Raw genomic sequence first — 5,502 nt, 5'->3', positions numbered from 1 at the left:
TTTGTATATATTGTTTTTCTAATAATTCATCTATGTGCATTTTAAATTCTTTTAAATCATCAAAATTATGTGTTAATGGTTTTTGTGAAAAAACTCACTACGAGAAGAACAACACAAGATAATAAATAACATTGAAAATCTAGAATTAAATATACATTATAGCACAGATAGGATAAATTATTATACAGAAATTTGTAACTCTGCAATTACTACAGGATAAAATAATTAATGAATATATCTTACGAAAAAAGTAAATTATTAAAAGATATTAAAACAAAATTTAAAAAATATCCACGCACTAATAAAAATAGATTCACTAGAAACCGTTCTAATTTTTTTTGAATTATTTCTATTTTATTTATTGAAAATATAGTTATTTCTGTTTTATTTATCGAAAATACTACTAGTTCTATTGTATCTTCAGTATTTTTTATATTTTCTAACTTTTGTGTAATTTTTTCACTTCCTTTTATCCAATCAGTTTTCTTTCTTATTTTATTATTAACTCTTTTTGCTCTTACTTTTTGTTTATATGGTGTTGTAAACCCAACCAGAGATACCCAGAATCGAGATACCAGATTTTTATGCAAATAAACGACTGGATTACCATGTTAATAGTGACGGAAGAACATATTATTTAAGAATAATCTAGTATATAGTAAGATAAGATGACTATATTTTATGTACATGGTTGAAGGGAATATTTTGAAAAAAAGCAATTTTATGAAAATGAATGATAATTTATCTGATGTGATGGTAGATAAATTCAAAATACTTATATTGTATGCACTTAGAAATATAAAAGTAGCAGATATAAGAAAAATCATATTAGAAAAGGGGTTTTTTTGTTTTGTGTGTGGTTTGGTTTGAAAACTTAGTCACTTGAAATTGGTTAAGTGTAGAAACTTTAATGGGGATTTTTTGTTTTGAATGCGGTTTTGTTTTGATACTTAGTCACTTGAAAATGGCTAAGTGTAAAGACTTTAAAAGGGATTTTTTGCTTTGAATGTGGTTTTATTTTGATACCTAGTCACTTTAAAATGGTTATGTGTAGGGACTTTAAATGAATTTTTTTTGTTTTGAATGTGAATTGATTGGTGACTAAGTCACTTTAAAATAGGTAGGTGTAGAGACTTAAAAGAGTATTGTTTTTTTCTTTTGAATGTGATTTTGTTTTGATACTTGGTCATTTAAAAATGGGTAAGTATAGCGACTTTAAAGGGTATTTTTTTATTTAAATGTGGTTTGGTTGGTGACTTAGTTGCCTAAAAATGGTTATGAATAGGGATTTTAAAGGGGATTTTTTATTTTGAATGTGGTTTTGTTTTGATATTTAGTCACTTGAAAATGGTTAAGTGTAGGGACTATAAAGGGGCTTTTTTGTTTTGACTATGGTTTGATTTTGTTACTTAGTCACTTGAAAATGGTTAAGTATAGGGACTTTAAAGGAGGTTTTTTGTTTTTAATGTGACTTGGTTGGTGACTTAGTTAGTTAAAAATGGTTAAATGTAGGGAATTTAAAGAGGAATTTTGTTTTGAATGTGGTTTTGTTTTGATACTTAGTCAATTTTAAAAAATTAAGTGTAGGAACTTTAAAGGGGATTTTAAGTTTTGAATTTGGTTTGGTTTTGATACTTAGTCAATTGAAATGGTTAAGTGTTGTAACTTTTAATGTGATTTTTCGTTTTAAATGTGGTTTGCTTTCTATACTTAGTCACTTAAAAATGGTTAAGTGTAGGGACTTTAAAGGTTATTTTTTGTTTGGACTGTGGTTTTATTTTGATACTTAGTCACTTGAAAATTGTTTAGTGTATAGACTTTAAAGGGGATTTTTTGTTTTGAATATGGTTTGGTTTAGATACTTTGTCGCTTGAAAATGGTAAACTATAGCGACATTAAAGGCGATTTTTTTTTTTTTGAATGTGGTTTGGTTGGTGACTTAGTTACTTGAAAATGGTTAAGTGTATGGACCTTAAAGCGAATTTTTTATTTTGAATGTGGTTTGGTTTTGATACTTAGTCACATAAAAATGGTTAAGTGTAGCGACTTTAAAGGAGATTTTTTAATTCTAAATGTGGTTTAGATTTGATACTTAGTCAGTTCAAATTGGATAAGTGTAGGAACTTCTAAGGGAATTTTGTATTTTGAATGTGGCTTGGTTGGTGATTTAGTTAGTTGAAAATGGTTAAGTGTAGGGACTTTAAAGGGGATTTTCAATTTGAATGTGGTTTGGTTTTGATATTTAGTCACTAAAAAATGGTTAAGTGTAGAGACTTTAAAGAGAATTTTTTATTTTGAAAGTGGTTCAATTTTGATACCTAGTCACTTGAAAATCGTTAAGTGTAGGGACTTTATAGGAGATTTTTTGTTTTGAATGTGATTTTGTTTTGATACTTAGACACTTTAAAATGGTTAAGTGTAGGAACTTTACATGGGATTTTGAGTTTTTAATGTAGTTTGGTTTTGATACTTAGTCCCTTAAAAATCGTTAAATTTAGAAACTTTAAAGGTGATTTTTCTTTTAAATGTTGTTTGGTTTTGATACTTAGTATTTTAAAAACGGTTAAGGGTAGCGAATTTAAAGGAGATTTTTCTTTTGACTGGTTTTATTTTGATACTTAATTTCTTGAAAAATGTAAAGTATAGGGACTTTAAAGGGGATCTTTTGTTTAAAATGGTTTTGTTTTGATACTCAGTCACTTTAAAATGGTTAACTATACGGACTTTAAAGGGGATTTTGAGTTTTGAATGCGGTTAGTTTGGCAACTTAGTCCCTTGAAAATGGTTAAGTATAGCGTTTTTAAAGTAGATTTTTTTTGAATGTCGTTTGGTTGGTTATCTAGTCATTTAAAAATGGTTAAGTGTAGGGACATTTTCGGAGATTTTGTCTTTTAAAATTGGTTTGGTCGGAGATTTAGTTACTTGAAAAAATGGTTAGGTGTAAGTACTTTAAAGGCGATTTTTTCTTTTGAAGGTGGTTTGGTTTTGATACTTAGGCACTTGAAATTGGTTAAGTGTTGGAACTTTAAAGGAGATTTTTTGTTTTGAATGTGCTTTGGTTTTGATACTTAGTCACTTAAAGATGGTTAAGTGTAGGGATTTAAAGAGAATTTTAAGTTTTGAATGTGGTTCGGTTGGTGACTTAGGTACCTGAAAATAGTTAAGTGTAGGGACTTTAAAGGGGATTTTTTTATTTTGAATGTGGTTGGATTCGATACTTAGTCACTTCAAAATGGTTAAGTGTATAGACTTTATAGATAATTTTATTTTTATTTTGGTTTGGTTTTGATTCATTGTCACTTGAAAATGGTTAAGTATAGGGGCTTTAAAAGGGCTTTTTTGTTTTGACTGTGGTTTGGTTGGTGACTTAGTTACTTGAAAATGGTTAAGCGTAGGGACCTAAAAGGGGATTTTTTATTTTGAATGTGGTTTGGTTTTGATATTTAGTCACTTGAAAATGGTTAAGTGTAGAGACTTTAAAGGAGATTTTGTGTTTTGAATATGGTTTGGTTTTGATACTTAGACACGTGAAAATGGTTAAGTATAGAGACTTTAAATGGGATTTTTTGTTTTGAATATGGTTTGCTTTTGATACTTAGTCACTTGAAAATGATTAAGTATAGAAACTTTAAAGGGGATTCTATGTTTTGAATGTGTCTTGGTTGGTGACTTAGTTACTTGAAAATGGTTAAATGCAGGGATTTTAAAGAGAATTTTGGTTTTTAATGTGGTTTTGTTTTGATACTTAGTAACTTTTAAATGGTTAAGTGTTGGGACATTAAAGGGGATTTTGAGTTTTTATTGTGGTTTCGTTTTGATACTTATTCAGTTGATAATGGTTAAGTGTATTATCTTTGAATGTGATTTTTGTTTTAAATGTGGTTTGGTTTTGATACTTAGTCTTTTAAAAATGGTTAAGCGTTGGGACATTAAAGCAGATTTTTTGTTTTGATTGTGGTTTGGTTGGTGACTCAGTTACTTAAAAATGGTTAATTGTAGAGACTTTTAAGAGGAATTTGAGTTTTGAATGTTGTTTGGTTTATTAATTAGTTATTTGAAAGTGGTTAAGTGTAGGAACTTTGAAGGGGATTTAATGTTTTGAGCATTCTTTGGTTGGAGACTTAGTTACTCGAGTTGTGTATGTTGTTAGATTGGTGACTTAGTCACTTGAAAATTGTTAAGTGTAAAGACTTTAAAGTGAATCATGTTTTAAATGTGGTTTGGTTTTGAGACTTAGTCACTTAAAAATGGTTAAGTGTAGTTACTTCAAATGGAATTATGCGTTTTGAATGTGTTTTGGCTTTTATACTTAGTCACTTAAAAATGGTTAATTGTAGGGACCTTAAAAAGAGATTTTTGATTTTGAATGTAGTTATGTTTTGATACTTAATAAAAAATGGTTAAGTGTAGAGACTTTAAATGGAATTTTTTGTTTTGAATGTGGTTTGGTTGGTGACTAGGTCATTTGAAAATGGTTAAGTGTAGAGACTAGAAAGATGATTTTTTTCTTTTGAACGTGCTTTGATTTTGATACTTAGTAATTTGAAAATGGTTATGTATAGGGACTTTAAAGTGTATTTTTTATTTGAATAAGGTTTGGTTGGTAACTTAGTCACCTGAAAATGGTTAAGTGTAGGGACTTTAAATGAGATTTTTTTTTTGGAATGTCGTTCTTTTTATACTTAGTCACTTGTAAATGGTTTAATGTTGGGACTATAAAGGGGCTTTATTCTTTTGAATATGGTTTTATTTGGATACTTGGTCACTTGAAAATGGTTTGGTATAGGGACTTTAAAGGAGATATTTTTTATTGAATGTGGCCTTGTTGGTGACTTAGTTACATAAAAATGGTTAAATGTAGGAACTTTAAAAAGGATTTTTTTTCGAATGTGGTTTTGTTTTTAAACTTAGTAAATTTTAAATGGTTAAGTGTAGGGACTTTAAAGGGAATTTCGAGTTTTTAATGTTGCTTGGTTTCGATACTTAGTCAATTGAAAATGGTTATTTGTAGTAACTTTTAATGTGATTTTTTTTTTTAAATATGGTTTGGTTTTGATACTTAGTAACTTAAAAATGGTTAAGTATAGGGACGTTAAGGGGGATTTTTTATTTTGAATGTGGTTTTGTTTTGATACTTAGTCACTTGAAAATGGCTAAGTGTAAAGACTTTAAAGGGGATTTTTTGCTTTGAATGTGGTTTTATTTTGATACCTACTCATTTGAAAATGGTTAAGTGTAGGGACTTTAAATGAAATTTTTTTGTTTTGAATGAGAATTGATTGGTGACTTAGTCACCTGAAAATGGTGAAATGTAGGGAATTAAAAGGAGATTTTTTATTTTGAATGTGGTTTGGTTTTGATACTTAGTCATTTGAAAATGGTTAAGTGTAGAGACTTTAAAGGAGATTTTGAGTTTTGAATATAATTTGGTTTTGATACTTAATCACTTGAAAATGTTTAAGTATAGAAACTTTACAGTGGATTCTTTGTTTTGAATGTGGC

This window comes from Capsicum annuum, chromosome 1 (genome assembly GCF_002878395.1).
Source record: "Capsicum annuum cultivar UCD-10X-F1 chromosome 1, UCD10Xv1.1, whole genome shotgun sequence".
Taxonomy (NCBI): domain Eukaryota; kingdom Viridiplantae; phylum Streptophyta; class Magnoliopsida; order Solanales; family Solanaceae; genus Capsicum; species Capsicum annuum.
The sequence above is the reverse complement of the archived record's forward strand: the minus strand, read 5'-3'. Positions refer to the sequence as shown.